At 51.1% G+C, this 10,743-nt stretch overlaps 1 long non-coding RNA gene across 1 annotated transcript; it reads right to left on the bottom strand.

The window, feature by feature from the left end:
- Positions 1-5,126: 5,126 nt before the first annotated feature.
- Positions 5,127-10,032, bottom strand: LOC127925553 (uncharacterized). The gene is made up of 4 exons (XR_008121322.1): positions 9,955-10,032; positions 7,365-7,530; positions 6,269-6,404; positions 5,127-5,360 (listed from the first exon to the last, which is right to left on the bottom strand). It is a non-coding gene; the product is annotated as an uncharacterized LOC127925553 (long non-coding RNA).
- Between the last annotated feature and the right edge of the window lie 711 nt (positions 10,033-10,743).

The raw sequence follows: 10,743 nt of genomic DNA, 5'->3' as shown, positions 1-10,743 counted from the left end.
AGAGTCTCTGTCTGTAAAAACCACAATTAGCCACCACCCCCTTTGCGTGCACACACACACACACACACACACACACACACACACACACACACACACACACACACACACACACACACACACACACACACACACACACACACACACACACACACACACACACACACACGTCAAATCCACAGCCATTGGGGTAATTAAATAATAGCGCTTAAAAGTTTTAATTTAGATTGAAAAATGTTCCCTTCTTTTTCTCTCCTCCTCCCTCCACATCTCTCTCTGACAGAGAGACAAAGAGAGACACAGAGAGAGAGGGAGAGACAGAGAGACAGAGAGAGAGAGAGAGAGAGACAGAGACAGAGAGAGAGAGAGGGAGAAAAAGAGAGACAGAGAGAGACAGAGACAGAGAGAGAGACAGAGAGAGATATGAGATTTTCTGCAGCACATTGTCAGGGTATCTCCTATTCCCCTCCCTCTCAGATCAGCACATTGTCAGGGTATCTCCTATTCCCCTCCCTCTCAGATCAGTAAAAGATCAGATCAGGCCATCCCTCCACCTCCCTCCTCTCCACCCCCCTGGCCATCCCTCCACCTCCCTCCTCTCCACCCCCTGGCCATCCCTCCACCTCCCTCCTCTCCACCCCCTGGCCATCCCTCCACCTCCCTCCTCTCCACCCCCTGGCATCCCTCCACCTCCCTCCTCTCCACCCCCGGCCATCCCTCCCCTCCCTCCTCTCCACCCCCGGCCATCCCTCCCCTCCACCTCCCTCCTCTCCACCCCCTGGCCATCCCTCCACCTCCCTCCTCTCCACCCCCTGGCCATCCCTCCACCTCCACCTCCCTCCCCACCCCCTCCCCCCCTCCTCCTCCTCTCCCCACCTCCTCCCTCCTCCCCTCCTCTCCACCCCCCTCTCCATCCCTCCCTCTCTCTGATAGACAGCTCAGACAACAGAACCAGCAGCCTTCCTGACAAGCACATTTACATTGAATAACAGAACTGTCCATGTCCCATCACACACACCTGTCATTACTGTGGGCCTGTGTGCTTTCTCTCCTCAAACCTCTTCTTCCTCCCCCCCCAAACTCCCTCACATCACCCTCCCCTCTCCCCAAACTCCCTCACATCACCCTCCCCTCTCCACCTCACCTCACCTCCCTCCCCTCTCTAACCTCTCTGTTCGTTACCTCTTCTCTCTCTCTCCACCTCTCTGTTCGTTACCTCTCCTCTCTCTCTCCACCTCTCTGTTCGTTACCTCTTCTCTCTCTCCACCTCTCTGTTCGTTACCTCTTCTCGCTCTCTCCACCTCTGTTCGTTACCTCTTCTCTCTCTCCACCTCTCTGTTCGTTACCTCTTCTCTCTCTCTCCACCTCTCTGTTCGTTACCTCTTCTCTCTCTCCACCTCTCTGTTTGTTACCTCTTCTCTCTCTCCACCTCTCTGTTTGTTACCTCTTCTCTCTCTCCACCTCTCTGTTCGTTACCTCTTCTCTCTCTCCACCTCTCTATTCGTTACCTCTTCTCTCTCTCTCACCTCTCTGTTCGTTACCTCTTCTCTCTCTCTCCACCTCTCTGTTTGTTACCTCTTCTCTCTCTCCACCTCTCTGTTCGTTACCTCTTCTCTCTCTCCACCTCTCTGTTTGTTACCTCTTCTCTCTCTCCACCTCTCTGTTCGTTACCTCTTCTCTCTCTCTCCACCTCTCTGTTCGTTACCTCTTCTCTCTCTCTCTCCACCTCTCTGTTCGTTACCTCTTCTCTCTCTCTCCCCACCTCTCCGTTCGTTACCTCTTCTCTCTCTCCACCTCTCTGTTCGTTACCGCTTCTCTCTCTCCACCTCTCTGTTCGTTACCTCTTCTCTCTCTCTCTCCACCTCTCTGTTCGTTACCTCTTCTCTCTCTCTCCACCTCTCCGTTCGTTACCTCTCTCTCTCTCCACCTCTCTGTTCGTTACCTCTTCTCTCTCTCCCACCTCTCTGTTCGTTACCTCTTCTCTCTCTCCACCTCTCTGTTCGTTACCTCTTCTCTCTCTCTCCCCACCTCTGTTCGTTACCTCTTCTCTCTCTCCACCTCTCTGTTCGTTACCTCTTCTCTCTCTCTCTCCACCTCTCTGTTCGTTACCTCTTCTCTCTCTCTCCACCTCTCTGTTCGTTACCTCTCCTCTCTCTCTCCACCTCTCTGTTCGCTACCTCTTCTCTCTCTCTCCACCTCTCTGTTCGTTACCTCTTCTCTCTCTCTCCACCTCTCCGTTCGTTACCTCTCTCTCTCCACCTCTCTGTTCGTTACCTCTTCTCTCTCTCTCACCTCTCTGTTCGTTCTCCTCTCTCTCTCCACCTCTCTGTTCTCTCCTCTCTCCACCTCTCTGTTCGTTACCTCTCTTCTCTCTCTCCACCTCTGTTCTTACCTCTCTCTCTCTCCACCTCTCTGTTCGTTACCTCTTCTCTCTCTCTCTCCACCTCTCTGTTCGTTGCCTCTTCTCTCTCCCACCTCTCTGTTCGTTACCTCTTCTCTCTCTCTCCACCTCTCTGTTCGTTACCTCTCTCTCTCTCTCCCTCTCTGTTCGTTACCTCTTCTCTCTCTCTCTCCACCTCTCTGTTCGTTACCTCTTCTCTCTCTCTCCACCTCTCTGTTCGTTCTCTCTCTCCACCTCTCTGTTCGTTACCTCTTCTCTCTCTCCACCTCTCTGTTCTCTCTCTCTCTCCACCTCTCTGTTCGTTACCTCTTCTCTCTCTCTCCCCACCTCTCTGTTCGTTACCTCTTCTCTCTCTCTCCCACCTCTCTGTTCGTTACCTCTCTCTCTCTCCACCTCTCTGTTCGTTTACCTCTTCTCTCTCTCCCACCTCTCTGTTCGTTACCTCTTCTCTCTCTCTCTCCACCTCTCTGTTCGTTCCTCTCTCCACCTCTCTCTCCTCTCTCTCTCTCTCCACCTCTCTGTTCTTACCTCTCTCTCTCTCTCACCTCTCTGTTCGTTACCTCTTCTCTCTCTCCACCTCTCTGTTCGTTACCTCTCTCTCTCTCTCCACCTCTCTGTTCGTTACCTCTTCTCTCTCTCTCCACCTCTCCGTTCGTTACCTCTTCTCTCTCTCTCCACCTCTCTGTTCGTTACCTCTTCTCTCTCTCTCCACCTCTCCTCTTCTCTCTCCACCTCTCTGTTCGTTACCTCTCCTCTCTCTCTCCACCTCTCTGTTCGTTACCTCTTCTCTCCGTTCTCTCTTCTCTCACCTCTCTGTTCGTTACCTCTCTCTCTCTCCCACCTCTCTGTTCGTTACCTCTTCTCTCTCTCTCCACCTCTCTGTTCGTTACCTCTTCTCTCTCTCCACCTCTCCGTTCGTTACCTCTTCTCTCTCTCCACCTCTCTGTTCGTTACTCTCTTCTCTCTCTCCACCTCTCTCCGTTCTGTTACCTCTTCTCTCTCTCCACCTCTCTCTGTTCGTTACCTCTTCTCTCTCCACCTCTCTGTTCGTTACCTCTCTCCTCTCTCTGTTCTCCACCTCTCTGTTCGTCTTCTCTCTCTCTCATCCACCTCTTCTTACCTCTCCTCTCTCTACCTCTCTGTTCGTTACCTCTCCTCTCTCTCACCTCTCTGTTCGTTACCTCTCCTCTCTCCCTCTCTGTTCTCTCCTCTCTCACCTCTCTGTTCGTTACCTCTCTCTCTCTCTCTCCCACCTCTCTGTTCGTTACCTCTCTCTCTCTCTCCACCTCTCTGTTCGTTACCTCTCTCTCTCTCTCCACCTCTCTGTTCGTTACCTCTCCTCTCTCTCTCCACCTCTCTGTTCGTTACCTCTCCTCTCTCTCTCCACCTCTCTGTTCGTTTACCTCTCTCTCCACCTCTTCTCTCTGTTCGTTACTCTCCTCTCTCTCTCCACCTCTCTGTTCGTTACCTCTTCTCTCTCTCTCCACCTCTCTGTTCGTTACCTCTCTCTCTCTCTCACCTCTCTGTTCGTTACCTCTCTCTCTCTCTCCCACCTCTCTGTTCACCTCTCTCTCTCTCTGTTCGTTACCTCTCTCTTCTCTCCTCTCTCTCCTCTCTGTTCGTTACCTCTCTCTCTCTCCACCTCTCTGTTCGTTTACCTCTTCTCTCTCTCCACCTCTCTGTTCGTTACCTCTCTCTCTCATCTCTCTCCACCTCTCTGTTCGTTACCTCTTCTCTCTCTCCACCTCTCTGTTCGTTACCTCTTCTCTCTCTCCACCTCTCTGTTCCTCTTCTCTCTCTCCACCTCTCTGTTACTCTCTCTCTCCACCTCTCTGTTCGTTACCTCTTCTCTCTCTCCACCTCTCTGTTCGTTACCTCTTCTCTCTCTCTCTCACCTCTCTGTTCGTTACCTCTACCTCTCTCTCTCTCCACCTCTCTCTGTTCCACCTTGTTCCTCTTCTCTCTCCACCTCTCTGTTCTTTACCTCTTCTCTCTCTCTCCACCTCTCTGTTCGTTACCTCTTCTCTCTCTCTCCACCTCTCTGTTCGTTACCTCTTCTCTCTCTCTCCACCTCTCTGTTCGTTTCTCTCTCTCTCTCTCCACCTCTTCTCTCTCTCTCTCCACCTCTCTGTTCGTTACCTCTTCTCTCTCTACCTCTCTGTTCGTTACCTCTTCTCTCTCTCCACCTCTCTGTTCGTTTCTTCCTCTTCTCTCTCTCCACCTCTCTGTTCGTTACCTCTTCTCTCTCTCCACCTCTCTGTTCGATTACCTCTTCTCTCTCTCTCCACCTCTCTGTTCGTTACCTCTTCTCTCTCTCCCACCTCTCTGTTCGTTACCTCTTCTCTCTCTACCTCTCTGTTCGTTACCTCTTCTCTCTCACCTCTCTGTTCGTTACCTCTTCTCTCTCTCCACCTCTCTGTTCGTTACCTCTTCTCTCTCTCCACCTCTCTGTTCGTTACCTCTTCTCTCTCTCTCACCTCTCTGTTCGTTACCTCTTCTCTCTCTCTCCACCTCTCTGTTCGTTACCTCTTCTCTCTCTCTCTCCACCTCTCTGTTCATTACCTCTTCTCTCTCTCTCCCCCACCTCTCTGTTCGTTACCTCTTCTCTCTCTCTCTCCACCTCTCTGTTCGTTACCTCTCTCTCTCTCCACCTCTCTGTTCGTTACCTCTTCCTCTCTCCACCTCTCTGTTCTTACCTCTTCCTCTCTCTCCCACCTCTCTGTTCGTTACCTCTTCTCTCTCTCCCCCTCTCTGTTCGTTACCTCTTCTCTCTCTCTCTCCACCTCTCTGTTCGTTACCTCTCCCCTCTCTCCACCTCTCTGTTCGTTACCTCTTCTCTCTCTCCACCTCTCTGTTCGTTACCTCTTCTCTCTCTCTCTCCACCTCTCTGTTCGTTACCTCTTCTCTCTCTCCACCTCTCTGTTCGTTACCTCTTCTCTCTCTCCACCTCTCTGTTCGTTACCTCTTCTCTCTCTCTCCACCTCTCTGTTCGTTACTTCTCTCTCTCCACCTCTCTGTTCGTTACCTCCTCTCTCTCCCCACCTCTCTGTTCGTTACCTCTTCTCTCTCTCTCCACCTCTGTTCGTTACCTCTTCTCTCTCTCTCTCCACCTCTCTGTTCGTTACCTCTTCTCTCTCTCTCTCCACCTCTCTGTTCGTTACCTCTTCTCTCTCTCTCCCCACCTCTCTGTTCGTTACCTCTTCTCTCTCTCTCCCCACCTCTCTGTTCGTTACCTCTTCTCTCTCTCTCTCCACCTCTCTGTTCGTTACCTCTCCCCTCTCTCTACCTCTCTGTTCGTTACCTCTTCTCTCTCTCCACCTCTCTGTTCGTTACCTCTTCTCTCTCTCTCTCCACCTCTCTGTTCGTTACTTCTTCTCTCTCTCCACCTCTCTGTTCGTTACCTCTTCTCTCTCCCCACCTCTCTGTTCGTTACCTCTTCTCTCTCTCTCTCCACCTCTCTGTTCGTTACCTCTCCTCTCTCTCCACCTCTCTGTTTGTTACCTCTTCTCTCTCTCTCTCCACCTCTCTGTTCGTTACCTCTTCTCTCTCTCTCCACCTCTCTGTTCGTTACCTCTTCTCTCTCTCCACCTCTCTGTTCGTTACCTCTTCTCTCTCTCTCCACCTCTCTGTTCGTTACCTCTCCTCTCTATACCTCTCTGTTCGTTACCTCTTCTCTCTCTCTCCCCACCTCTCTGTTCGTTACCTCTTCTCTCTCTCCACCTCTCTGTTCGTTACCTCTTCTCTCTCTCTCCACCTCTCTGTTCGTTACCTCTTCTCTCTCTCTCCACCTCTCTGTTCGTTACCTCTCTCTCTCTCTCCACCTCTCTGTTCGTTACCTCTTCTCTCTCTCTCCACCTCTCTGTTCGTTACCTCTCCTCTCTCTCTCTCCACCTCTCTGTTCGTTACCTCTTCTCTCTCTCTCTCCACCTCTCTGTTCGTTACCTCTCCTCTCTCCACCTCTCTGTTCGTTACCTCTCCTCTCTCTCTCCACCTCTCTGTTCGTTACCTCTTCTCTCTCTCTCTCCACCTCTCTGTTCGTTACCTCTCCTCTCTCTCCCACCTCTCTGTTCGTTACCTCTTCTCTCTCTCTCCACCTCTCTGTTCGTTACCTCTTCTCTCTCTCTCTCTCCACCTCTCTGTTCGTTACCTCTTCTCTCTCCACCTCTCTGTTCGTTACCTCTCTCTCTCTCCACCTCTCTGTTCGTTACCTCTTCTCTCTCTCCACCTCTCTGTTCGTTACCTCTCCTCTCTCTCCACCTCTCTGTTCGTTACCTCTTCTCTCTCTCTCCACCTCTCTGTTCGTTACCTCTCCTCTCTCCACCTCTCTGTTCGTTACCTCTTCTCTCTCTCTCCCCACCTCTCTGTTCGTTACCTCTCCTCTCTCTACCTCTCTGTTCGTTACCTCTCCTCTCTCTCCACCTCTCTGTTCGTTACCTCTTCTCTCTCTCCACCTCTCTGTTCGTTACCTCTCCTCTCTCTCCACCTCTCTGTTCGTTACCTCTCCTCTCTCTCTCCACCTCTCTGTTCGTTACCTCTCCTCTCTCTCTCCACCTCTCTGTTCGTTACCTCTTCTCTCTCTCCCACCTCTCTGTTCGTTACCTCTTCTCTCTCTCTCTCCACCTCTCTGTTCGTTACCTCTTCTCTCTCTCCACCTCTCTGTTCGTTACCTCTTCTCTCTCTCTCCCACCTCTCTGTTCGTTACCTCTTCTCTCTCTCTCCACCTCTCTGTTCGTTACCTCTTCTCTCTCTCTCCACCTCTCTGTTCGTTACCTCTTCTCTCTCTCTCCACCTCTCTGTTCGTTACCTCTTCTCTCTCTCCACCTCTCTGTTCGTTACCTCTCTCTCTCTCTACCTCTCTGTTCGTTACCTCTTCTCTCTCTCTCCACCTCTCTGTTCGTTACCTCTTCTCTCTCTCCCACCTCTCTGTTCGTTACCTCTTCTCTCTCTCCACCTCTCTGTTCGTTACCTCTTCTCTCTCTCCACCTCTCTGTTCGTTACCTCTTCTCTCTCCCCACCTCTCTGTTCGTTACCTCTCCTCTCTCTCTCCACCTCTCTGTTCGTTACCTCTCCTCTCTCTCTCCACCTCTCTGTTCGTTACCTCTCCTCTCTCTCTCCACCTCTCTGTTCGTTACCTCTCCTCTCTCTCTCTACCTCTCTGTTCGTTACCTCTCTCTCTCACCTCTCTGTTCGTTACCTCTCTCTCTATACCTCTCTGTTCGTTACCTCTTCTCTCTCCCCACCTCTCTGTTCGTTACCTCTTCTCTCTCTCCACCTCTCTGTTCGTTACCTCTTCTCTCTCTCCACCTCTCTGTTCGTTACCTCTTCTCTCTCTCTCCACCTCTCTGTTCGTTACCTCTTCTCTCTCTCCACCTCTCTGTTCGTTACCTCTTCTCTCTCTCCACCTCTCTGTTCGTTACCTCTTCTCTCTCTCCACCTCTGTTCTCTCTCTCGTTCCCACCTCTCTGTTCGTTACCTCTTCTCTCTCTCACCTCTCTGTTCGTTACCTCTTCTCTCTCTACCTCTCTGTTCGTTACCTCTTCTCTCTCTACCTCTCTGTTCGTTACCTCTTCTCTCTCTCCACCTCTCTGTTCGTTACCTCTTCTCTCTCTCCACCTCTCTGTTCGTTACCTCTTCTCTCTCTCCACCTCTCTGTTCGTTACCTCTTCTCTCTCTCACCTCTCTGTTCGTTACCTCTTCTCTCTCTCCACCTCTCTGTTCGTTACCTCTTCTCTCTCTCTACCTCTCTGTTCGTTACCTCTTCTCTCTACCTCTCTGTTCTCTTCTCTCTCCCACCTCTCTGTTCGTTACCTCTTCTCTCTCTCCACCTCTCTGTTCGTTACCTCTTCTCTCTCTCCACCTCTCTGTTCGTTACCTCTTCTCTCTCTCTCCACCTCTCTGTTCGTTACCTCTTCTCTCTCTCTCTCCACCTCTCTGTTCGTTACCTCTTCTCTCTCTCTCCACCTCTCTGTTCGTTACCTCTTCTCTCTCTCCCACCTCTCTGTTCGTTACCTCTCTCTCTCTCTCCACCTCTCTGTTCGTTACCTCTTCTCTCTCTCTCCACCTCTCTGTTCGTTACCTCTTCTCTCTCTCTCTCCACCTCTCTGTTCGTTACCTCTTCTCTCTCTCTCTCCACCTCTCTGTTCGTTACCTCTCTCTCTCTCCACCTCTCTGTTCGTTACCTCTTCTCTCTCTCCACCTCTCTGTTCCTTCTCTCTCTCTCTCCACCTCTCTGTTCGTTACCTCTTCTCTCTCTCCACCTCTCTGTTCGTTACCTCTTCTCTCTCTCCACCTCTCTGTTCGTTACCTCTTCTCTCTCTCTCCACCTCTCTGTTCGTTACTCTCTTCTCTCTCTCCACCTCTCTGTTCGTTACCCTCTCTCTCTCCCACCTCTCTGTTCGTTACCTCTTCTCTCTCTCTCACCTCTCTGTTCGTTACCTCTTCTCTCTCTCTCCACCTCTCTGTTCGTTACCTCTTCTCTCTCTCTCTCCACCTCTCTGTTCGTTACCTCTTCTCTCTCTCCACCTCTCTGTTCGTTACCTCTTCTCTCTCTCCACCTCTCTGTTCGTTACCTCTTCTCTCTCTCCCACCTCTCTGTTCGTTACTTCTTCTCTCTCTCCACCTCTCTGTTCGTTACTTCTTCTCTCTCCCCACCTCTCTGTTCGTTACCTCTTCTCTCTCTCTCCCACCTCTCTGTTCGTTACCTCTTCTCTCTCTCCACCTCTCTGTTTGTTACCTCTTCTCTCTCTCTCCACCTCTCTGTTCGTTACCTCTTCTCTCTCTCCACCTCTCTGTTCGTTACCTCTTCTCTCTCTCTCCACCTCTCTGTTCGTTACCTCTTCTCTCTCTCTCCACCTCTCTGTTCGTTACCTCTTCTCTCTCTCTCCACCTCTCTGTTCGTTACCTCTTCTCTCTCTCCACCTCTCTGTTCGTTACCTCTTCTCTCTCCACCTCTCTGTTCGTTACCTCTTCTCTCTCTCCCACCTCTCTGTTCGTTACCTCTTCTCTCTCTCCACCTCTCTGTTCGTTACCTCTTCTCTCTCTCCACCTCTCTGTTCGTTACCTCTTCTCTCTCTCCACCTCTCTGTTCGTTACCTCTTCTCTCTCTCTCCACCTCTCTGTTCGTTACCTCTTCTCTCTCTCTCCACCTCTCTGTTCGTTACCTCTCCTCTCTCTCCCACCTCTCTGTTCGTTACCTCTCTCTCTCTCCACCTCTCTGTTCGTTACCTCTTCTCTCTCTCTCTACCTCTCTGTTCGTTACCTCTCTCTCTCTCTCTCCACCTCTCTGTTCGTTACCTCTCCTCTCTCTCTCCCACCTCTCTGTTCTCTCTCTCTCCACCTCTCTGTTCGTTACCTCTACCTCTCTCTCTCTCTCCACCTCTCTGTTCGTTACCTCTTCTCTCTCTCCACCTCTCTGTTCGTTACCTCTCTCTCTCTCTCCACCTCTCTGTTCGTTACCTCTTACTCTCTCTCTCCACCTCTCTGTTAGTTACCTCTTCTCTCTCTCCCACCTCTCTGTTCGTTACCTCTCTCTCTCTCTCCACCTCTCTGTTCGTTACCTCTCCTCTCTCTCTCCACCTCTCTGTTCGTTACCTCTTCTCTCTCTCTCCACCTCTCTGTTCGTTACCTCTCCTCTCTCTCCACCTCTCTGTTCGTTTACCTCTCTCTCTCCACCTCTCTGTTCGTTACCTCTTCTCTCTCTCCACCTCTCTGTTCGTTACCTCTTCTCTCTCTCTCTGTTAGTTACCTCTTCTCTCTCCCCACCTCTCTGTTACCTCTTCTCTCTCTCTCCACCTCTCTGTTCGTTACCTCTTCTCTCTCTCTCCACCTCTCTGTTCGTTACCTCTTCTCTCTCTCCACCTCTCTGTTCGTTACCTCTTCTCTCTCTCCCTCTCTGTTCGTTACCTCTTCTCTCTCTCCACCTCTCTGTTCGTTACCTCTTCTCTCTCTCCACCTCTCTGTTCGTTACCTCTTCTCTCTCTACCTCTCTGTTCGTTACCTCTTCTCTCTCTCCACCTCTCTGTTCGTTACCTCTTCTCTCTCTCCACCTCTCTGTTCGTTACCTCTTCTCTCTCTCCACCTCTCTGTTCGTTACCTCTTCTCTCTCTCCACCTCTCTGTTCGTTACCTCTTCTCTCTCTCTCCACCTCTCTGTTCGTTACCTCTTCTCTCTCTCTCCACCTCTCTGTTCGTTACCTCTTCTCTCTCTCCACCTCTCTGTTCGTTACCTCTTCTCTCTCTACCTCTCTGTTCGTTACCTCTTCTCTCTCTCCACCTCTCTGTTCGTTACCTCTTCTCTCTCTCTCCACCTCTCTGTTCGTTACCTCTTCTCTCTCTCCCACCTCTCTG

This window comes from Oncorhynchus keta, unplaced genomic scaffold (genome assembly GCF_023373465.1).
Source record: "Oncorhynchus keta strain PuntledgeMale-10-30-2019 unplaced genomic scaffold, Oket_V2 Un_contig_5831_pilon_pilon, whole genome shotgun sequence".
Taxonomy (NCBI): domain Eukaryota; kingdom Metazoa; phylum Chordata; class Actinopteri; order Salmoniformes; family Salmonidae; genus Oncorhynchus; species Oncorhynchus keta.
Note: the sequence above shows the minus strand (reverse complement) of the source record. Positions and strands in the feature narration are given on the sequence as shown.